Genomic DNA, 25,166 nt, shown 5'->3' on the forward strand with positions numbered 1-25,166 from the left:
TAAGTGATCTCTTTCCTCTGCTGAGCATCCTACGCAAGAGAGTCCAAGAGCTTGAACAGAATGTATGCCGGTTGGGTCACTGAACTCCACCTGAGGCCAGAGGAGAACTTCATGCTCAAGGTGTGTGTTGTATGTGAGAAATGTTAAAATGTTTTGTCATTTTATGGTTTTTGATATAGATCCCCATGAGTTGCAAATCTTCTCCTCTGGTTCTTATCTCTTCTTCCCCTCTCAGGTGACCCAGCTGGAGGAGCTATTTTCATTGAGACACTGTTTTTGTAGTGGGTGGACCTGGAACAGGAAAAAGTCAGGTCAGTCTAATGAACAAAAAAAGAAAAAGTCACATTAATAAATAAATGTTTTTCAAGGTTATGATCTCTCTAATTTATTCTATGTATTTGCTGCTTGTTGTTTTTCTAATACATTATATTCATAGAGACTATGTTAGCTAGCACAAATGTGTTGAGTGAATCATGTTTCTGTTCAGTAAACAAATTATTTATGATTTATATGATTGTTTGTTGGTCAGATTCTAAAGACGCTGCATAAGGTCTACTCTAACATGAAACTGAAGCCCATCTAGACTGACATAAACCCTAAAGTTGTCACTACTGATGATCTGTTTGGCTTCCTGCACCCATCTACACGGGAGTGGAAAGATGGTATATGTGTGTGTGTGTGTGTTTATGGAAGTGTGGTTTTGTTTGAGTTTCATCTCTATAGACATCTGTAAACTGTGGTGTATTTATGTGCAATTGTTTCACTCTACTTTTGAGTGTGTTTCATTTGTCTATAGCTATGAGAAATCCCCATAAATGTCTCATACAGATCTAAAATAAACTACATGATATTCTAATGCAATGATATTCTTAAATTATGTGTGGATTAAATGTTCTGATTCTTTTTTTGTGGTCATTTTATGCATGTATAAAAATATATAAAGGTGGTGTTTGTGTGACCAGTTCCTTGGGTGCTTTAGGTCTGTTTTCTTCTACTGTGAGCGAACTCTCTGCTATATCTCATGATGGGCCGAAGTGCAGTAGTATCTTTAGATGGTAAATTTAGATTTCAAATTCAATATTGATTTTAGAACGGTTTAAATTATTTACTGTACTGATTTCGAAACTCAAAGAGGATTTCATGGTGGCAAAAGTGCCTTTCAATTACTACACAACCTCAGCAATGTTACAATGTGAGTGAGATGATGGAAGCTATATATGGGCACAATGTATACACGATTAAAAACCAAAAAGAATAACATTAGCAACAGTAAATAATATAAATAATCACTGTACATTTATGTTTGCATTGCAGCTTTGCATTGTAGGTATGACCGTCAGAGACGAGCTCCCAAGGAGATTCATAACTGTCTTTATATCACCTGCATGAACCCATCAGCAGGAAGCTTCTCAGTTAACCCTTGACTACAGGTAACCATAACAACCCATACAAATCCAGCCCACTCCTTAAAGAAACCATAGCAATATTTCATCCCTGATTAGATGTAATTTTAACAACCAATTCATATCCAGTTTAGTATCGAGTGTAGACTTGAATCGAGCCTAGACAAAGAGTTGCTTGAATAGGATGGGTCTGATTTTATTATTTGGTCTGTAAGTGAAAGTGACATGACACACAGCCAAGTATGGTGAACCATACTCAGAATTTGTGCTCTGCATTTAACCCATCCAAAGTGCACACACACAGAGCAGTGAACACACACACACACACACTGTGAACACACACCCGGAGCAGTGGGTGTGTTTTTTAAAGTTCAACTGGTTATGCAACAGTGCTTCTTGTGTCCTGGCTGACCTCAGTGGTACTGTGACATGCTATTGGCATAACAGTGGTAATAAAATGCTGTGCCTGATGGTGACCCCAGTAATGCTGTGTATAAAAAAAATTTGAGGGCCAAGCGCCGAACCCTGAGGCACTAGTTGATAAAGTTAGTTGATAAAATAATATTTCTGGCATTTCTGAGTGTTTGCAGTACATTTCCCTGGTGTAGAGGCTCTTAGCACTATATACAGCAGCATTCTGAGTGGTCATTTCCAGGAGGGTGGCTACAGTTATGGTGTTAGTCACATTACCAGCACACTGGTCCTGGATGCCATCTGCCTGCATCAGAAAATGAGCCAAAACTTCCTTCCCACAGCCATTCGTTTCAACCTCAGAGACATCTCAAACATCTTCCAGGTGTGTGTCTACTGAACAGATTTAAGTGTGCATCTGTGCAGTTACATGGCCATATGTATGTATACAGTGGCCTAATTGTGCCACTTTATATCACACCGCTGGTAGTTTAGATACTTTATACATATTAGTGTTAACATGTTGTTTTCTGTGTTCTCGTGTGTGTGTGTGTGGGGAATTCTCTTTGCTCTGCCAGAGCAAGTGTGGTACCCTTTAGACCTGGTTTACCTATGGCTGCATGAGACTTCTCGTGTGTATTCAGACAAACTGATGGAGGAGAAAGACATAGAGATGTTCAACAAGATTCTGTTAGACACGGGCAAGAGATACTTTGAGGTGATTATAATTTCTCAAAACCCTGGTGGGGCTTCCAGTGAATTGGAAGACCATTTATCAAAAATAATCTTTTGGTTTCTCTTTCCCTTTTTATTTTTTTTAAGGGTATAGATGAGTCTTTTTTTTATCAACCAGCCATTATTCTACTCTTATTTCGCTCATGGTGTGGGTGAGCCACGTTATGCACAGGTGACCGACCTGGAGAAGCTTCAGAAGACCCTGATGGATGCTCTTGAACACTACAATGTACTGTACACTGACATGAACCCAGTGCTGTTTGAAGAAGCCATACAACACACATGAGCCATCTAGAAATAGCAAAATCACATAATTCAGAGTTTTAAAAATGATTAACACAATTTACATAAATCGTATTAAATGAATAATGCATAAAACACCTCAAATTTAGTTTGTCTTGGTTTACACACACAAAAAAATGACTTCTAAGTTATCGAAGATATTCTGGAGGTTAACAACCTATTTTGTTGAAGTGCTGCAACTGAAGCCATGTGTGTGTGTGTGTGTATAGCTGTAGGGTAAGTCGAATTCTTGAGTCTCCTGTGGGGAATGCCTTGTTGATTGGAGTAGGTGGTAGTGGGAAACAGAGTATGTGTCAGTTGGCTTCTTTTCTCAGCGTCATGGAAGTATTTCAGATCACACTGAGAAAGGGTTACGGCATCGGCGACCTGAGGGTAACACACCCACACACACTGCATTTCAGTGATCTTTTTATTTGAAGCTTAATATGAAATACCATGAAAAGTTTTCCCAAACGTTTCTTCTTTCTTTGTAGAGTGATATTGCTGCACTGTACAGAAAGGTGGGAGTGAAGAATATTGCAACAGTCTTCCTGCACAAAGATGCCCAGATTCCTGATGAAAGATTCCTGGTGCTGATCAATGACATGCTAGCATCAAGTACACATTGCAAACACATTTCCTTCTCCTTCCTCCCAATCCTGTCAGTAGCTCTCAGTTTGTTTGTTTATATATGTGTGTTTGTGTACAGGGGATATACCTGTGAGGAAGAGGTTGATATGATCTTCACCTCTATTCGAGTGGAGTTGAGGGCGCTTGGTTTGGTGGACACGTGTAAAAACTCCAGGAACCTCTTCATTGATTGTATATGTAGACAGCTTAAGGTTGGTTTACCTAGAAGACTGCATCTAAGTGTATATATAAAAAATAAAAATGCAAATGTGACTCTGATGTCATGCTCCTCCTGCATTGTAGGTGGTGCTGTGTTTTTCTCCGGTTGGCTTCACTCTTCGTACACATGTACAGAAGATTCCGGCTCATGTGAACTTCACCGCCATTGACTGATTCCATCCATGGCCCTAGCATGCATTGCAGTCCGTCAGCAGAACATTTTATACAAAATATCTCTGGCCTGGAGGTAACAGAGACTAGGGACAGTGAGGAGATATGTTTTTTAAAATTTAAAGCTTTAAAAAATGGCCCTCTTTTTCAGGTGGAGGATATAAATTGGCCACACAGGAAGTGGAATTGCAATTAAGAAACACTGATACTGAAGCTCTCATCACTAAAATTGGCCAGCAGAGTGCCAGAGTGTCAGGAGAGGAGTGTAGCAGATGCAGAAGAGCAAAGAGTAAGACACACACACACACAAATGCAGATATTTCCACAATCATGCACAAAATTGCACATATTACCATAATAGAATATCAAATGATTTTTTAAAAAATATTTAAGACATCATTATGATTGTAAATTGTGTAAAATAATTACTGTAATATCGGTTAGAGGCCATCCAAGTAGAAGAGACCAAGCAGCAGCAGGAGACTAAGCAGACTTGGTGAAAGCAGAACCAGCTTTACAGGCAGCTATTACAGCACTCAACAGGGTGTGTATTTGTGTGTGTACTGTACAGTATATATACTTGACTATAGTTTGGGCACTTAAGTATGTTTTCTGTCTCCTGTATTGAACCATTCTTACACTCAGAATTCAAATGTTTTGTTTTTATGTGCAGAATTGTTTGTTTTGTTCAGAGTAATTGTGTATTTGTTTGTCTATAGCTAAATATAACCACCACGGATTTTTCCAAATCCTTCTGCCATCGTATCAAATGTGTCTACAGCTGTTTTGGTGCTTCAATCTCCTAATGGCTGTATCCCAAAGGACCGCAGCTGGAAAGCATCTAAAGTTGTCATGAGTAAAGTGAGGAGCTGACATTTAATATTTATTCTCTTAGGGATTTAATGAGTCATATTTGCAAACGTTTCTATTTTAATTCTGCTGACATTTAACTTTAGCCATGTTTTTGAAATCTGGCTTTTACCTCTGATTCCCTCTATAAGCAGAAGCCTGAAATGTGCTCAAATGGCCAACATTTGAGAATTAATGTTTTTTTAATTAAATCTTGAGAATTAAAGTTTTCAAATGGAACATTGATTATCAGAATGCATCAATTTGTCAGGGAAACTATGTTGTAACTCAACAGGTTATGAGAAGAGGTAAATTGGGGCGTTTAGTTGGATGACTTACAGGCACTAATTAATTTTGATTAAAAGCATATCACTGGAGCCCCCAGTGCGTGTGTTCAAAGCAGAGTATTTGAGTGATCCTGAGTTTAATCCAGAGTTTGTGCATCTGAAATCATCTGCAGTGTCTCTGTGCCTGGGACATTAACATCATCCACTTCCACGAGGTTCTGGTCCCTTACACTTTCATAATCATTCAGAACCAGTGCAGTCCATTAATGACTATATTTAAAGTACTGTTTACACAAAGTGCAAGATGCACACAAAAATGCAAGATTTTAAAATCAATACCTTTTTTTTTTTGCAAAACATTAGCAAAAAGTCAGAAGTTTGCCAGTGTGATTTCAGTTTCTGAGAACAGTTAATCTATTATACACAGAATTTCAGTTTCACTGAATAAATTTTCTTTTTTGACATTATTTTGTTGTGTGATTCCTACTGAGTTTGTGATTGTATTATGTGACATTTTTCTGCTTCTCTCCTCTATGCTGCTCTGTCTAGATGTATTCAAGTAAACCCATGCTAATCTGTTCACATAAAGTGATACAACATAGTTATGTTACAGCAATGATACAGCATAGTACTTGGAAAAATAACATTTTAATGCAATCTCAAAGACACATGTAATTATCTAAAATGTTTTGAATGTTATTGTGGAGTTACTCCACAACCTCTGGATGCCTTACCTGAATGACCAGAAGGTGTGTGTATGTCTGTGACCAAAACTATTTGTCTTGAGTACTGATATTGTCTGTTATTGTAATAAAAATGTGTATTGTTTCACCTGCAAATTTAAGAAACCTCAAAGAGTATAGAGTGCAGGGAAATAAAAATAAATTGATTATTTGCATTCAGTTCTGTTTCGGTTATAAAAAACAATATTTTACACTAGAAATTCACAAACTTTGGTTTGCAAACCTTTGTGGAAACTGCGGGAGATGAACTTCTGATGAAATAGCAATGCTGGATGAAAATAAATTATACAGATATGTTACAATCATGGACTTGTAGCTGGAGCAGGGGGAACGTGCCCTCGAGGACCACACCAGACTATTTCTGGACATTGCCAACAATACCAGCTACCCAGACGACACACTCTGCTCATTCTACATAGCATCCTCAACACCAGAGATTGTCCAGAGATGGTCCTCGAAGGAATTTTACCGCCTTTGTGGAGTGGGTACTGGTGAGAAACGGATCCCAGTTCACTGTCTGCCATACTGATGAGCCATTGCCTAATGGAGCGACAGAGCTGAGGACAGTGGCGGACTGGGACAGTAAATCAGGCCGGGAATTTGACTCCGCCCCAGGCCACCTCTGTTGCTGCAGTCACTACCACCCAATTCATGTGTCCACCAGACTGCTAAACTCTTTGGCTCTTTCAGTTGTTTGAATTGGGTTATATTTAAAAAATAAAACGTACTCGGTTACTAAACGTAACCTCGGTTCTCTCTAGAAGAGCGAACGAGTACTGCGTCTTAGCTAAGACGCTACGGGAAAAGTCTCTTTTCACGAAATACTGAAGCAAAAAATTATCCTTAATTTTGTATTTTTGTAAAGCGCATTTGCAGCAGTACACAGCCATAGGCGAGACGGCTCGTTCGCTCATTGGCTTGTTCTGCGGCAACTGCACAGCCTATCGAGCGCGGGCTGATGCAACATCAGACCAATAAGGGCGCTTCGCGCCCTTCTTGCCACTTCCCGCCGAAACGGGTGTGGCCCAACCTATAAAAGGAGCTCGAAAAGGCTGACTCACCTGATTTATTTCATCGCCGAAGCGAACCAGAGTGAATCGTGCGCACGGCAGAGAACGCAGTACTCGTTCGCTCTTCTAGAGAGAACCGAGGTTACGTTTAGTAACCGAGTACGTTCTCTTACGAGAGCTCTCTCGTACTGCGTCTTAGCTAAGACGCTACGGGAACCCAATGTAAAACGCCGTGCGCGCAGGGATCACACACCAATAAACCTGAAGCAACGCCCAGGATTTACAGTGCACAGTCACCTGAGGGACTCACAGAGAGTCCAGGACAGAAAAGGGAAAAAGCCCTCCGTCCCATATCTAGCAGCATCCGTAGATGCGGCAATATGACGTCACACAGCCGAGGCAAGGCCTGACCAATGTGGCAATGCGGGTCTTACGCAATACTGCCCATATAACAGTCGGCAGCGCATAGCGCTCGTGAACTCAGAATTCCCCTCAGGGCCCTGATTCGCCTATACCGACAGCAGCCTTGCTTGCAAGGCGGGAACCTCCAGGTTATTGAACCTGATAAATGTAGACGGCGAGGCCCAACCTGCCGCCATACATATATCCTGCAAGGAGATCCCAGTAGACCACGCCCACGACGAGGCGATGCCTCTTGTGGAGTGTGCTCTGACGCCCAACGGGCACTGAAGGCCCCTGGAAGCGTAAGCTAACGCTATGGCGTCAACTATCCATCTGGATAGAGTCTGTCTCGAAACAGCCATTCCCTTGGAACGCCCACCGAACGAGACAAATAGCTGCTCCGTCTGCCGAAAGGCAGCAGAGCGAGACACATAAGCTCTTAAAACCCTGACAGGGCAAAGAAGACTCGAGTCTCCATCCTCCCCTGACACCGGCAGGGCAGACAGGGCAATAACCTGAGCCCGAAACGGTGTGTTGAGGGATTTCGGCACATAACCGTGCCTAGGTTTGAGTATGACTCTTGAGTCATTGGGCCCAAACTCCAAGCACGACTGGCTCACCGAGAGCGCGTGCAAATCACCCACACACTTCACAGAAGCGAGAGCCAACAAGAATACTGTCTTGAACGGCAGATGCTGAAGGCTAATCGATTGGATAGGCTTGAAAGGGGGACCTTTCAAGGCCTCCAAAACCGCCGCGAGGTCCCACATAGGGACTGACGGAGGTCTGGGAGGATTCAGCCTCCTAGCTCCTCTGAGGAACCGGATGACTAAATCATTCCTTCCTATTGACTGACCGGACGCCGTTTCAGAAAACGCCGCGATGGCAGCCACATAAACTTTGAGCGTGGATGGGGCTCTGCCCTTATCCAACAGCTCCTGAAGGAAGGAGAGGACCTCCGTCACCTCACAACTAAGGGGTGAATAACCTCGAGCTGTGCACCAGCTGGAGAACACCGACCACTTCGAGGCAAACAGACGTCGTGTCGACGGAGCTCTAGCCTGAGTGATGGTATTTAGCACTCTCACTGCGAGATCAGCGGGTAACCATTGAGTGCCCATACATAGAGGGACCACAACTCCGGTTGAGGGTGCCAAATCGAACCCCTGGCCTGCGAGAGGAGGTCTCTCCTCAATGGTACCGGCCACGGGGCGACATCTGCTAACTGCATCAAATCTGGGAACCATGGTTGGTTCTTCCAAAGAGGTGCTACAAGCAGTATTGAACATCTCGTTTCTCTCACCCGTTCTATCACCTGCGGAAGGAGGGAGACGGGAGGGAACGCATAAAGCGGGCAGCACGGCCATCTCCGTGACAGCGCGCTTTCGCTCTTGGAAAAGAACGCGGGGCAGTGAGCGTCTTCGTGGGACGCAAAGAGGTCCACCTCCGCCATGCCAAATCTCTGCCACAACAGCCGGACTGTTTGCGGGTGTAGAGACCATTCGCCCGTAGGAATATTGCCTCTGGACAGCCTGTCTGGACCCAGATTCTGCAGTCCAGGCACATGCACTGCTCTCAGCGAGCACACGTTGCGCTGAGCCCAAATCAGGAGGCGTTCCGTCAGCCTGCACAGGTTTCGGGACCCGAGACCGACCTGGCGATTTATGTAGGACACCACGGACATGTTGTCCGAACGGACTATGACGTGGTGATCCTTGATATGGGGACAAAAGCGCGTCAGCGCGTTCTCCACTGCCAGCATTTCCAGGCAGTTGATATGATGGAGCTTTTCCCATTCTGACCATAGGCCAAAGGACGGTCTGCCTTCGAGCAGCGCTCCCCATCCCGAAGTGGAGGCGTCCGTCGACACCATTTTCACACTCGGGGAAGTCCCCAGGCTTACACCTGATCGGTACCAGCCGTTCGCTGTCCAAGGTGCTAGAGCCGCAACACAGCTCTGATCGACCTTGAAATGCAGCCGGCCAGACGCCCACGCTCTGCGCGGCACCCGAGCCTTCAGCCAGAACTGCAGGGGGCGCATGCGGAGCAGGCCCAGCCGCAGAACCGGAGATGCTGAGGCCATGAAACCCAGCATCTTTTGACAGTGTTTGAGCGACACAGTCGCGCCACAGCGGAAAGAACTCGCTGCACGCTGAATGCCCATCGCGCGCTGTGGTGACAGCCGCGCCGTCATGGAACACGAGTTCAGAACTATACCCAGAAACAGGATCGTCTGACTGGGGTTTAGCGAACTCTTCACCCAATTGACACTGAGGCCGAGCTTCTCGAGGTGATCGAGTAAAACGGCTCTGTGGTCCATGAGCTCCGCTCATGATCGGGCCAGAACCAGTCAGTCGTCCAAATAATTCAGCACTCGTGTGCCTCTGAGTCTAAGAGGAGCGAGCGCTGCATCCATGCACCTCGTAAACGTACGAGGAGCTACGGACAAGCCGAATGGCAGGACTGCAAACTGGTATGCCTGGCCCTCGAAGGCGAATCTCAAATATCGCCTGTGGTTTGACGCTATCTGTATTTGAAAATACGCGTCCTTCAGATCTATTGACATGAACCAGTCCCCTCTGCGAATCTGCGCGAGGAGCTTCCTGGTCGTGAGCATTTTGAAACTGCGTTTCATCAATGCCTGTTCAGCTGTCTTAGATCCAGTATGGGCCGGAGACCCCCGTCTCTCTTGGGCACCAGAAAGTATCTGCTGTACAGCCCCCCCTCGCTTTGAGACACAGGCTCTACAGCCCCTTTGCTCAACAGTTTTGATATTTCGGCCCGAAGTATGTGTGCTACTTCTGTTTTGACCGTAGTTTCGACGCGCGCTGAAAAGCACGGTGGGCGTCGAGAAAACTGTAGCGTGTAGCCTCTCTTTATAATGCCTAGCACCCAATCCGAAACCCCTGGAAGCACTGACCATGCATTTGCATGAATGGCTAAGGGCTGGATGCGAAACGCGCTCTGTTGACTGGGCAACGGCGGCGCTCGAGTGTGCTGCGCATCTGAGGCGGGGAGCGCGCTGATCACAGCGGGCAGATCGCTCTTCCTCGACCCCGTTCCGGCGCTTAACCGACTGGAGGGAGGCTGAGCGGGTCCCGTGGGACTCGATATATCTGCGAGTAACCGTGGGCTGCATGTGTGCACTTTTACCACTTTAAACTCGCTGTCTGCCTGTGCAGAATGTACGTGCACGGGCCTCGTTTTTACAGAAGCCCCGCGCCGTATGTGACATAGTGTATGTGGGCACTGGGAAGTGGGCACGTTTACTATGCGGTGCGCTCGACCGATCTGTGTCGATCTTATGTGCGCTAGCCCTGTGTGCAGGGCTGTGCTTATATGTGGAGATGGGCACTGGGTAGTGGGCATCGTCACTGCATTTATAGCACCATCGGCCGTGGCCGGACGAGCATGCACGGGTTTCGTTTTTACAGAAACCACATGACGCGTGTGACATAGTAATTGTGGGCACTGAGGGGTGGGCACGTTTACTACGCAGTGTGCGCGACCGACTTGAGTCGACATTATGGGCGCAGGCCCTGTGTGCAGGGCTGTGCTTACATGTGGAGATGGGCACTGAGGAGTGGGCATCGTCACTACATTTATAGCACCATCGGCCGTGGCCGGACGAACGTGCACGGGTTTCGTTTTTACAGAAACCACATGACGCGTGTGACATAGTGATTGTGGGCACTGAGGAGTGGGCACGTCTACTATGTAGTGCGCGTGATCGACTTGAGTCGCTTTTATAGGCGCGAGCCCTGTGTGAAGGGCTGTGCTTATATGCGGAGATGGGCACTGAGCAGTGGGCATCGTCACTACATTTATAGCACCATCGGCCGTGGCCGGGACACCAGAAATTACACCTTTTTCGGGAAATATCTGGGTAGCCGTGATAACGATTTTCGTGTGCAGGCAAGCGGGCAACCGTACAGGCTTGCGCATTGCAAACAACGCTGAAATAGTCACAATCTCTGGAAACTGAAACAGCGGCGCGCTTAGGTGAGAGCCCGGCCGCAGCGGAACTCGTACACTGGCGCTTCGATGAAGCAGCCATCGTGTGTAGTGCCGACGCAGCGTCATGCAGCATGCGTAGATGGCTTTCCCAGGATGGCTTCGGGGCTCCCGGCCTCACCGTAATCCTCTGCCGCGGTCCCCGCGGCGCGGGGCGACGGCCAGTAGAGCGAGAACGGGGGTCTCGAGCTGCGTTGCTGAAGCTGTTGTGATAACGGCTTTTGTGTGCAGGCAAGCGGGCAACTGTGCAGGCTTGCGCATTGCAGAAAACGCTGAGACAGTCACAATTCCTGGAACTGAAACAGCGGCGCGCTTGGGTGAGAGCTCGGCCACAGCGGAACTCGTACACCTGCGCTTCGATGAAGCAGCCATCGTTAGTAGCGCCGACGCAGCGTCACACAGGAGGCTTTAGATGGCAACACCGCTTTTGCCGCCGTCCAGCAGAGGGCGGACAAAGGTGCGTCGCTATCGCCTGTTCCACCGGCGGAAGTGAGTGGTAGTTCCTGTTTTTAGCATCATCAGTGTGGAGAATGCTAGTGAGACAGACGAACGAGTTCGTGCTGAATATGGAGCGTTCCAAGCCTTCGCCACCTCTTCGTGAAGCTCAGGAAGAAATGAGGCGGGCTTTGAGAAGTACGCTCATCCGAAAGGGAAATACCATCCAGCCGGGAACGAGAGGGGGGGGCGCTGGTGCAAACCACTCGCGGCCGAGACTCATCGCGGCCAACACGATCATTCGCCCCGGCTCCTTCTCGATGTCAGCTCGTCTGCTGGGCTTCTGAGCAGAAGGCGCGAGATCCTCGGAGCTCGCCCAGCCCTCACTGCCCGAAGCTAGCAGAGAGCGCGTGTCCTCTTCCCCCGACGCGGCCCTGAGATCGACTTCCTCGGACGACGCGCCGGCAAACAGCGGGCGCTGCCCACCGGGAAGCGATGCAGGGGGGGCCGGTGAAGCAGGGCGAACCGGCGAGCTCGGTTGAGCTGAAGACGGTTCCGGAATCCGCTGGAAGCGATGCTTTTACGGCGCCTCAGCGCAGCGGAGAATGCAGGCTCAGAGAAAAAGGCCAGGCGAGTCCTCAGAGTCACCATGGCAACAGCTCGCAGTGGGGGCATCCGCCGTCAGCGAGCGAGCGCTGCATGATCTTCACCCAGGCAGGAGACACACATGACGTACCGGTCTCCCTCGCTGAGTGGGGCTCTGACGAGCCGCAGGAAGGCATCTTAAAAAAGACGCGAGCTCTTTTACGAGTGTGTGTCGCAGGGCGAACACACACACACACATAAAGAACAGCTTGTATATAACAGGATTGAAAGGATATAGGCGCCGGATAGCGCAGCAGGAACGGCAATGGAAGGCGGCGATGCCAGCAGCTTCAGAATGGCTCGTCCTGCTGATGTGCTTTCTCTGACGGCGCTTGCTTCCTCCGTGATCCAGCGATGCGTGAGCTTCGCTGAAGAGATGAAAAATCAGGTGAGTCAGCCTTTTCGAGCTCCTTTTATAGGTTGGGCCACACCCGTTTCGGCGGGAAGTGGCCAGAAGGGCGCGAAGCGCCCTTATTGGTCTGATGTTGCATCAGCCCGCGCTCGATAGGCTGTGCAGTTGCCGCAGAACAAGCCAATGAGCGAACGAGCCGTCTCGCCTATGGCTGTGTACTGCTGCAAATGCGCTTTACAAAAATACAAAATTAAGGATAATTTTTTGCTTCAGTATTTCGTGAAAAGAGACTTTTCCCGTAGCGTCTTAGCTAAGACGCAGTACGAGAGAGCTCTCGTAAGAGAACAAAATCCTTAGACTGTGGACGGGAAAAATAATCAATTGAACTATCAAGAAGTATCAAGCCATTCACTTTCTCTTATCATCTTTCCCTTAATTACCCTCTCTCTCACTCTGCACATTGAGTTTCTCTGCAATATGAAATAAGCACTTTCAATAATCTATATTAATTATTCAGCCATCAGTTGTATGTCCCAATGATCACAGTCCTACTACTGATGACCTTATAAATCATAAAAGCACATATTTTTAAGAGTATAGCTAGCATGTTTAGTTTTGCTAATAGCTTAAACTATAGCCTACCTGAAGGATCCTGCCCACACTCAAAAGCTGAACTGTCCACCCTCTCTTGTTCAACAGCAGGAGTACTTTGTTTATTTTTTATTATTATTATTTTTTTTAAATAGATTTTATCTATTGTAAGTCGCTTTGAATGAAAGCGTCTGTCTGCCAAATGATTACGTAAATATTAGGGTGGAACAGTTCAACTTTTTCACAGTTCGGTTTGTTTCAAAGTTTTTAGAGTCACGGTTTCGGTACCGTTATATGTGCTATGTTTATGGAAAAACTATACTTTCAAAAATATATATATTATCATATTATTAAGAATATTCTAACTACAAGCAACAGCACAAATAAATACAATAGAGTAAAGATACAGACATGTAAAGATAAACTTACTTTCAGGTTTTTTTTGGTAGGTCTTGCATTAGTTTTTAGGTTCAGAAATTAAATAAAGTAATCAAATGTAAAACAGCATTGCATTTTGGACTATGAATTAAAGACTATTATTTTTTAAAGTTAAAAAAGCTTTTTAATCAAGAGCAGTGAGTGATTTCTTTGTTGTTGCTGTTCGATTAATATAAAGACTGTCACTTTAAAAGAATACACTGATACAGTGTTCGTATTAGTATTGAACAAGAGTCAATGATTTGTCCAGGTTTTTTTTTTTTTTTTTCATCGCTGTTATAATGTCTGGGAATCCAGAATGTGCTTCCATTATTAGAAACATATATTAGTTGATCCCAGTTTGTTTTACGTGTTATTTATAGTAAACCATATTACATGCTTTGTCAGATTTAAGTTGAACAGCGGTCCCAGCGCGTGCCGAACCGTGTGTGGAGAACTGAACGTTTTTTTTTTTCAGTGAACCGTCCCATCCCTAGTAAATATAAATGTTATTCTGACCGACCTACTCCCTTACTGGCGAACACGGCTGGGATTTTGCAGCAACTTGCTGCGTCTGTGGCCAGGGCTTTTCTCCTTTTTATACGTTCCGTCTCTGCTCCTCCTTTGCTTTTACGGCTTCATTTTTTGAGCGATTTTCTAAGATAAAGCCTGCCTCTGGATATAGCCAATTAGGCAGTGCTTCGCTGATGTTTGGTCATGTGGTGGTGTCATTTTCACTCCGAGATCGCCTGATTCGTAGATTCATAAGTCTGTCAGTTAATTCGCAGTTGCATACCAGACTATTGCACGTCAGTCTGATCGACTGCACAGTGGCAGCCGGCAGGCCAGAATGACCGTCAGGCCACCGGGAAATGTCCCGGTGCTCCCGATGGTCAGTCCACCCCTAGCTGAGGATAACCCCAGAGCCAGGGCCTCATGGCACGTCTGACCAGGTAATGAGCCGGCAACAATGCCCGCGATGGATGATTGTACAGTGGAGAGCAAGGGTGTGGAGGAAAGCCCTGCCCACTGTACAACCACTGAGGAAGGACTCAAGGGGATTTAATAGATTTTTATTCAGAAATACCCAGTCTTCCTTCATCATCTGAAATCTCTGCCTGTCCTGTTATGGCTATGAAGGCCGTTTATGAACTGTTTGTCTGCTCTGAACAGTATGCATGTCCTATCACAACCATTGAGAATGTTCCCCTATCTCTGGTACTCCCAGAGCTGGGAGTTGCCATCTGATGTGTGTGGGCAGCACACACCATCCCTGAACCCCGGACTGCTCAAAACTCCAACCCAGCCTCCCTCTCCACTTCATCAGTCCTCACCACCACCTCCGCTGTCCCCTGTTAGTCCATCTACTCACCTTCAGGCCACCACTGGTGATGTGGGTTTGCCGTGGGACTGCCAGTCTCCATTTCGGCATTGTGGATGGAAAATCTCTTGTCTCTGCCTCCAGCCTCAGAGTCCCAGATTCTGTCTCTGTACATCGACCCAGCAACTTCACCATGGCTCCTAGCTCCCTCCTCTCCCATGTGGCCCATCAGTCCACCAGCTCCGCCAGGTTTCCTCATACATCTGGCTCCGCCTTGGTCAGTCGTTGACCCGCCATCCCCTCAGGACTCCACTCCTCCGGCTGTGCCTTGTTGATCTGCCCCACTGGCTCTGTTGGGCTCCTCCCTTCCTCCAGCTCAATCTTGGTCCCCACTTACACCTCGGTCGACTGAGCCATCTGCTCTGTATTGGCCATCAGGATCCTCCCCATTACCCTGGATTCGTGGCTCTCTGTTTCGGCCCCTGCCCCCTCCCACTGATATACCATGGTTCCTCCTGTTTCCCCTGTGGCTACTCCCTCCGTCATCGCTACCCTGGACATCCGCCTGCCTACCTTTCGCCATCCCCTGTTGGCATCCCAACTTCGCCCCTTTCGTCCTCCTCCTAAGCCCCCTCCATCCATTCTTTGTTTTTGTTTACGGCGTGAAGTCATGCCTGGCTGGAAAGGAGGGGTTCTGTCATGATCATGGACTTTTACTTTGTTGTCTTTCCTCTTGTTTTTCTGTTTTGACCTAGTTTTCCCTTAAGCCTGGAACGCACCAAGCCGACGGTTGGCCGTCGGGCAGTTTTTGTGCGTCGGCCGACTAAGTTTCCTCAGTGTGTTCCGCACCGTCGGCTGAAATTGGTCCTCGTCTGCTTTTCTTCTGCCGATTCGACATGTTGAATCGGCGTCGGGCCGTCGGTGAAAGAGGGAACTCTGATTGGCTATTCAGCTTAGTGAACGAGTCAGTGGACGAGAATAATAGCAAAACAGCGAGCAAAGTCAAAACGGTACAGATAGAGGCTGTTCTAATGATATGTCATCTTACCTGATTGTTCCTTGGCGAATATTTCAATATTAACAGGAGAGGAGTGGAATAAAGAAAGTGTTTAGCAGGATTAATATTCAAAACAGTAAGCACGCGTTGCTTTGTTTACGGTTTCTATAACTTCAGCCAGCAGCGTCAGTTTCCCTTTTTGAATGACGAATATAGACGAATATATCTGCAGAAATAGACAGTTGTCGCATTTACACGCAGGCGCAGAACGCGCATTCTACCTTACAGTCGGCAGTAGTTCTCTCGTGCGTTCAAGTGCAGCTTTTTACCCCGACTCGAGGCGACAACACAGTTGGCTTTCATCAGCGCTAGTTCGTCGGCATCGGCTTGGTGTGTTCCAGGCTTTATGTCTGATAAGTTTATTCTGATCATCTCAGGGGCGTGTCTAGGGGGAGGCTGAGGAAGGCAGTGAGGATAAGCCCTGCCTCCCCTGAGAAATGGACTGTCCCTCTGATGATAAATAAAAATGTAAAAGTGGATTGTCTTGTGCATATTTTTCCATCACTAGCAGATGGGTCTGACCCAACAAAAATCCAGTTTGGCGCTTTTTGACAGTGCGCCCGTGCTTCGGGCGTATGCGCTCAGAAAAAGATCATCATGTGAGAACAGAACGCCAATGAAATGTTTACCTGGCAGAGCTTTAGAGCAGTAGCGTGTCCACAAGGCCAGGGTGGCACAAATGAGCTTTGCCACCCCAGTTGCCACAGCAAAACAGCGTTGAGAGCATTGAGAGCTGAACAGCGTGATTTTGACTGAAACAGTTTTTTTTTGAAAGTCAGAGAATTCTGCGACTTTGAGGTCCAACGCTAAAGTGCCCTCGCTGTCCGGTCTGCCCGCTGTCCTCGATTTCTGCTGAGGGTAGTATATTAATATTTTTGGTTTTGGAAGATGTCTCCACAATCTGCTTTTGAAGAAATGTTGTATTGTGCTGCAGCGCACATTGTATCAGCTGCAGTTCTGGCGCCACGGAATTTATATACTGTGACATTAACATCAGTGTTAACTCAGCGGTAGAGTTACTCAGGGACAATGCACTTATTCACAAAATATTTTTTTGCATCTGCTTTAAATCCTTACTGGTTATTTAAACGTTTAATTCGTGTGCTTTTCTGACGTGCGGTTTTTCTGAGCTCAATCCACGCGGCATGAAAATGAAAAAGCCCTTCAAACTGTTCCTGATTACTAAGTTATGTTCTGTGCTAATACTGTCAAAAGACACAAGGTTTATGTATAGACTCAGTTGGATATGTCTAAAATGAAAGTAAACAACTGAAAAAGGATGCATGTCTGTAAATTAGATGCGCGCAGGTCTTAAAGGGACAGTAGGCTACATGCTGCCATGTGAATTAAAGGGATAGTTCACCCTAAAATTAAATTTCTGTCATTGTTTATACACTCACATGTTATCCAAAACCTATATTAACTTCTTTCTTGTGCTGAACACAAAAGATATTCAGAAGAATCTGTGTAACCAAACAGTTGCTGGTCCATATTGACTTTGATAGAATCAAAACATACTATGGAAGTCTCTGTGAACCAGCAACTGTTTGGTTCCTTTTCAGGAACTTGAGCTGCGTCAAGCGCTTCGTGGAATGTCCCTGACGAGACCGACTCTGAATATCGTGTGCAATCTGTCCAACGGAAGGGCGTGACGTCATGGGCGGGTGACGTAGCGACCAGGAAGCTATAAAAGCATGTGTCGTGCAGCTGGCTTCAGCTTCGCGTCTGTCAGCAAGCGGTCTGTGTGTGCATGTCAAAAGTCTGTCCCGTTGGTCCTATTTATTGTTGTCTGTCCCTCAGCCATTAAAAGATCACTAAAACAGCTCGATATGCCTAAAGTGAAAGCAAAGACCAAACATATTAAGGGCGATTCCAAGCCACGTTATAGATTGTGTGTTCCTCCCTGCCCTCGCTACATTATGAGTGGGGATACACACAATTTATGCGTGGCTTGCCTGGGATCGAAGCACGCTGAGTCGGCTCTCGAGGGGGCCGACTGTCCGCATTGTGAACGATTGCCAATGCGGACGCTTCGATCCCGGAGGGCTCTCTTCGAGGAGGGAGCCTTCACCAGCGTTCCCCTCGGTGAAGACGGACCAGTCCTTATCTCCTTCCTCATCTGCCAGATCCGGTGCCCAAACCCTGGGTTCGGAAGCACGCTCGTCTGTTTCTTCCCCCCAGGGTGAGGGATCAGCTCTTCACCTCTCTTCCTCCGAGGAGGTCGATGTGGAGACTGTTGCTGGGGATTCGCCACCCCTGTCGCCCCAGTATGAGGAGCTTTTGGAGGTGGTTACACGAGCAGTAGATAAATTAAAAATCGAATGGCCTGCTGAGAAACATTCTGAGCCGCAGAGAAGCAAATTAGATGAACACTTTCTGCGGCCTAGGCAACCACCTCCACATCGGAGCCTACCTTATTTTCCCGTTCTCCACGACGAGATATCGAGATCGTGGAATCATCCGTATTCGACCCACCTCTTTGGCCCCGATTCACTATATTATGGCAACGTGATGGGGCTGGGAGAGCGGGGTTATAGAGCGATGCCACGGGTCGAACAGACGCTCGCGGGCTATCTGTCGCCCGGATCGGCATCGTCTCTAAAGGCTCCGACGTTGCCCACCAAGCCTCTTAGAGTTACATCATCGCTGGTGGGCAAAGGTTATGTGGCAGCAGGTCAGGCTGGGGCTTGCCTTCACACCATGGCAGTCCTACCAGCTTATCAGGCCGACCTGCTGGGAGATATCGATGAGGGAGAGGGGATCAAGTCTGAAGATATTGAAGAGCTTAGAAAGACCGCTGATCTCTCCCTCCGCGCCACTGAAGAGACCGCTCGTGCAATTGGGCGGTCTATGGCAGCCTTAGTGGCCGCGGAGAGGCATTTATGGCTGACCCTGTCAGAAATCAAAGAAAGAGACAGGGTCTGCCTCCTGGACGCCCCGCTTCAGCCTTCTGGCCTGTTTGGTGACACAGTCAATACTGTCATCGACAGGTTCCAGGAGGCACGAAAACAGGTGGGGGCATTCCAGAATTTCCTCCCTCGTCGCTCTCGTGGTGCATCTGGGCGGGAGATGGTCACGCCACATACCGGCTCCTCATACAGGGAAGCGCAAAGACAGAGTGTCGAGTCGGGGACTTCCAAAGCTAAGCCTGATTTAAGAACTGTTATCGAGGCCCGGAAGTCCTCGACAAAAAGATCCTGACGCCAGTGGCTCAGGGGTCCTGAGGGTAGCCCCTACTGGGGTAGAGCGCAGTCCACCTCATTATACGGTGCCCGCCTCCCTTCAGTGCCTTCAGGAGGTCGGTCTGCCAACCCTGCCAGAGTTTCAGGGCCCAGCGGCCTCCAGCGAGCTCCAGTTATTCAGTTATTCCAGTTATTTCCACCCGCGAGCGTAGCGGAGCTGGGATGCTCGCTGCCCCTTCGGGGGCCTCTTACACCAGAGGTCAGTCTCGAGAGACTGATTCCCTTAGTAGATTATTAAGCAGCGTGGAAACTACTGCCAAATGTATCTCGGGGGGTCTTGCGTACAATAGAAAAAGGCTACTGCATTCAGTTCGGTCATCCACCGCCAAAATTCAATGGGGTTACACCGACAGTGGTCGGCCCCCGGCAGACTCTGGTTATGGAACAAGAAGTGAATACCCTATTAAGGAAGAAGGCCATCGAGGTGGTCCCTCCTCTAGACAGGGAATCCGGGTTTTACAGCCGGTATTTCATAGTTCCAAAGAAGGATGGGGGGTAGCGTCCGATCCTAGACTTACGTCACCTGAACCGCTCAGTTATGCCACTGAAGTTCAAAATGCTCACTGTCAAGCAGGTTGTAGCTCAAATCAGATCCAAGGACTGGTTTGTCACGATAGATCTCAAAGACGCATACTTCCACATATCCATCCTTCCACAACACAGGAAGTTTCTGAGGTTCGCTTTCGGGGGCAAAGCTTATCAATATCAAGTACTTCCCTTTGGCCTCGCACTCTCACCCCGCATGTTCACGAAATGTGTAGATGCGGCTCTGGTATCCCTCCTTATGCAGGGCATCCGCATTCTAAATTATATCGATGACTGGTTGATTCTAGCTCAATCAGAGCAGATGGCGGTTCGACATCGAGATGTCGTTCTCGCACATATGGGGGAGCTGGGTTTGAGACTAAATGCCAAGAAGAGTGTACTTTCTCCAGGTCAGAGAACCACCTATCTAGGCGTAGTGTGGAATTCGACCATGATGCAGGCACGTCTGTCTCCTGCTCGGATCGAGTCGATCCTCACATCAGTCGAGAGAGTCAAAGAGGGCCAGTCACTCACTGTCAAACAATTTCAGAGATTGTTAGGTCTGATGGCAGCTGCATCCAACGTGATACCTTTTGGCCTGCTGTACATGAGACCCCTACAGTGGTGGCTCAAGTCCAAGGGCTTTTCCCCGAGGGGAAATCCACTTCGAGTTATCAAGGTCACGCGGCATGTGGAACAAACCTTGGTTCTTGAATCAGGGCCCGGTGCTGGGAGCTCCTTGTTGCCGTGTAACGCTAGTGACAGACGCATCCCTCACCGGTTGGGGTACGGTCATGAGTGGCCACCCTGCCCGCGGTCTGTGGAGTGGTCGCCATCTGACATCGCACATCAATTGCCTAGAGATGCTAGCAGTCTATCGAGCATTGAAACATTTCCTCCCAGACCTGAGAGGTCACCATGTGTTGGTGCGCACCGACAACACATCAGTGGTCTCTTATATCAATCACCAGGGGGGTCTGCGTTCACGCCCCTTGTACAAGCTGGCACACCAGATCCTTCTGTGGTCCCAGGGCAAACTCCTCTCGCTCAGAGTAGTGTATATTCCTGGGAGATTGAATGTGGGAGCAGACATACTGTCGAGGCAGGGGCCAAGGCCCGGGGAATGGAAACTTCACCCCGAGGTGGTGAAACAGATATGGAGAGTGTTTGGCACAGCCCAGGTGGACCTCTTTGCGACTCAGGAGACATTGCAATGTCCCCTCTGGTTCTCTCTAATTCATCCAGCTCCTCTGGGACTGGACGCTACGGTACAGACCTGGCCGAGGCTTCGTCTGTACGCATTTCCCCCTATCGCTCTGCTCCCGGGAGTTCTGGTGAGAGTACGCCGGGACGGGGTCCGTCTGTTATTAGTAGCCCTGTTCTGGCCTGGCCGAGTATGGTTTGCAGATCTAGTCTCACTCCTCGACGGCTCTCCGTGGGAGATACCGATCAGGACAGACCTACTCTCACAGGCGCAGGGCATGATAAATCACCCTCGTCCGGAGCTGTGGAAACTGTGGGTGTGGCCCCTGAGGGGGCACAGCTCATAGAATCCGGTCTCTCAACTGAGGTTGTTGAGACCCTCCTCCAATCCAGAGCCCCCTCTATGAGGAAACTGTACGGCTTGAAGTGGAAACTCTTCACTTCATGGTGCAGAGACCGCCAGCTTGACCCTGTTAACTGCCCAGTTGGTACAGTTCTGGAGTTTCTACAAGCTAGGCTCTCTGCGGGGTTAACCCACTCCACCTTAAAGGTATACATGGTGGCCATAGCTGCTTACCATGTCTCTTTCAATGATCAGTCACTCGGTAGACACCCCCCTAGTTACACGTTTCCTCCGCGGTGCGCTGAGGCTGAGACCTCCAGTACGATCCCATGTTCCCCCCTGGGATTTGGTTGTGGTTTTAGAGGCTCTTTGTAAAGCTCCATTCGAGCCAATACAAGATATCTCAGATAGACATCTGACACTTAAAACTGCCCTGTTACTGGAAATCACCTCACTAAAGAGAGTTGGAGATCTTCAGGCCCTTTCGGTGGCCCCTACTTATCTAGACTTTGCCCTTGGTATGGCCAAAGCATTCTTATACCCTCGTCCACAGGGTTTTTTTTGCCCTGTGGAAAAAATCCGACCAATTGCTTGTTTGCCACGGTCCTCCTAAAAGGGTTCTCCTGCCTCCAAGCAGACCCTAAGTCATTGGATAGTCGAGTCTATCAACGTCTCCTATGAGTCCTCTGGTCTTTCCCTTCCATTGGGAGCCAAGGCTCACTCTACTCGGGGTATGGCGGCCTCTAAGGCCTTCTCAGCAGGTGTGTCCCTCTTGGACATCTGCAACGCTGCGGGGTGGTCCACGCCCTCTACATTTGTCAGATTTTATGACCTTGACATGCGAGCCACTCCGGGCTCTTATGTTCTCTCGCCTTAGCTGTGCTCTTCGGATACACACTAGGCAGGGATTTGGAAGTCTGGCAGTGTGGGCACATCGTTCCTCAAAGCGCTTGACGCAGCTCGAGTTCCTGAAAAGGAACGTCTCAAGGTTACGAATGTAACCCTGGTTCCTTGAAGGAACGAGACGCTGCGTCGCAGAGCTATACTCCCGGCACCCCTGCCGGCACTTGCTTCCCTACTCGGAGCTGAAGCCAGCTGCACGGCACGTGCTTTTATAGCTTCCTGGTCGCTACGTCACCCCGCCCATGACGTCACGCCCTTCCATTGGACAGATTGCACACGATATTCAGAGTCGGTCTCGTCAGGGACGTTCCCCAAAGCGCTTGACGCAGCGTCTCGTTCCTTCAAGGAACCAGGGTTACATTCGTAACCTTGAGACGTTTTCCACCTTCAAAATAGCTTATGTTTAGCAGAGGAAAGAGGAAAACTCATTGAGGTTCTTTTTTTCATAACTATTTAAACATTGGGTGAATTATTCCTTTTTCGTTAATAAAACACCAAACACACAGAGAAAAATCACTCGATACTCTTGACTGGAAAAAAAAACTTTAATACATTTGCTTTAATAGGAATCAGTGTGTATATAGTGTTTTATTTTTGTATTTGTTCATTTTTTTATGCTCCTTCTAAATACACCTCTTGTACCTGAAAATTAAAAACTTTATTTTTATAATATCTGTATTTGTACATAGAGCTTAGTGGAATAATGAGGGTTTTCCAGGTGATAAGATATCTACTCAGAATGCAACTATACTGACCAACAGTGAGCGCTGGCCTCTGCTCATTGACCCCCAGCTGCAGGGCATCAAGTGGCTCAAGGGTCGCTATGGAAACAGCCTGAAGGTCATTAACCTCAGCCAGAAGGGTTGAGGGGGTTGATGAATTTACTCCAGAAATTACATCACAAGAGAATATGAAAATTAAATTATATATTTATAGTTATTATTCTTATTTTCTTTTTTTTTGTTTTATTGTTCACTAAATGTTTATTTTTTTATTTTTAGATTAAATGCATCCTAATGACATTTCTTGTTATCTAAAAGACAGTTCTTAGTGTTGTAATTTATTTAACCTTTATTCTGTGTCATTGTTGTTTCAGGTATGTGCATGTGACTGAAAAGACCTTAGTGTCAGGAGAGCCTGTATTGGTTAAAAATCTGGAAGATACAATCGATCCAGTTATTGAACCACTGTTGGGACGACACACCATCAAGAAGGACAGGTAAACCACCACAACGTGGCAATAATCACAACAACCCAGCATTCCACACAAAGTACTCCAAAGACATTTCCTATCGGTGTATCAATATAGTAAAAATATATTTACTATATTGTTATATTGTTCTCTCACCCTCATAATGCTTCTTTTTCTTCTCACCTCTGCAGATGTATTAAAGTGGGGAATCAGGAATGTTATTTCCATCCAGGCTTCCAACTGATTCTGCACATTAAACTGGCAAACCAACACTATAAACCTGAGATCCAGGCTCAGACGACTCTCAGCAACTTTACTGTCAAGATGGGCTCAAGGGCCAGCTGCTTGCAGAGGTGGTGAACCTGGAAAGACCAGACCTCAAACATCTCAAGGTGCATGCGTGTGTGCACTTGTCAGATCTAAAACCCTTTTGAGTGTCACTGATGGTTATAGTAACTTCTTTGGAGACAACATGCTGCTGGAGAAACTGGAGAGCCCTAAACACAGCCGCATAGATTGAGATGAAGGTTTGTCTGTTTTCAACCATTTTTTCTTGGAAAACTGAATATGACTGAATGGTGTGGAAATCAATGTCAGTTTGCCATTATCAATATGCAGGAAGTCCTTTTGTCATGTGGTAAGAACCAGTAAGCACAAAGTGATATCACGGTGAGAACCACTGATAACTGGGTGTCACATCACTAACTTTGCACTTACATTTTATCTAGATTTTTAAAACATTTCTTCTCTACCATTTTGCACTTCCATATTTGTCACTGACTCCCATAAGCTCTCTTCAAAACCTAGTGAGCTTCTTAAAATAACATATTTATGTTATTTTATGCATGTATTTTATGTACGAATGTTTGTGTTTCTTCTAGAAAGTTCATCTGGTGGCAAAGTGGCTGGGAAATCTAGAGAAGCTTCTTGAATGTTGCTGTGTGAACAGTCACCAAGACTATGAGTGCACATCCCACTCCACAGGAACATATCATTCCACAGGGATTCCACACTTATGAGCCACCCACAGGCATGCTGGCCAACCTACACGCTGTTCAGGACAACTCCGATCAGGTAAACAAAATGAAAAAAGTTGCATGTTGTGCTGGAGGCCCCACCCACTGTAAAATCCTATTGGTCCAAAAATCATGCTTTATTAGCTGTTTATTAAATATCAAACATGTTCAAACGTGTCAAGAATGGGATGTAATACAAAACATTTACTTGTGTGAATGATTAAGTCAAATGAGAAAATGTCATTTTAGAAACAATTTTGATACATGCCAGTGTGTGTGTGTGTCTGTGTAGGACATTCGAGACCAGTGTTCCCAAGAGCAGGAGTTTAAGACCATCCTGCTCTCGTTGTGCTATTTCCACGCTAGTGTGGCTAAAAGGAGGAAGTTTGGGCCACAGGGCTGGAACAGGAAGTACCCTTTTAATGCAGGAGATCTCACCATATCAGTTCATGTGTTCTAAAACTAGCTAAAAGTCAACTCACAGGTGTGTAATTAACTATGGGACACAAATCCATCTTTCTCTCTGTGTTTGTGTAATACAGAACCATGTAAACAAAGGTGTATTGCCCAGGTACCCTGTGAAGAACTTTTTCCAATGCCAGTCTGTAATTAACTGCATTGTGGTATTATGAATTGTGCTTGTTCGCTTGTCACATCACAATCTCTTGTCTAAGACTTTAGGGTGATTGTCAAAAGCCTGGCTAAACCGAGCTTATTTTCTCTGGCAGGGAGAGCTGGCAATTTCATCAGAGATGGAGCAGATACAGA

At 47.0% G+C, this 25,166-nt stretch overlaps 1 pseudogene; it reads left to right on the forward strand.

Moving 5' to 3' along the window:
• Window positions 1-60: 60 nt before the first annotated feature.
• LOC132151431 (dynein axonemal heavy chain 11-like) lies at window positions 61-24,858 on the forward strand (annotated as a pseudogene).
• The last annotated feature ends 308 nt before the right edge of the window (window positions 24,859-25,166 follow it).

Source organism: Carassius carassius, chromosome 10 (assembly GCF_963082965.1).
Source record: "Carassius carassius chromosome 10, fCarCar2.1, whole genome shotgun sequence".
NCBI lineage: Eukaryota > Metazoa > Chordata > Actinopteri > Cypriniformes > Cyprinidae > Carassius > Carassius carassius.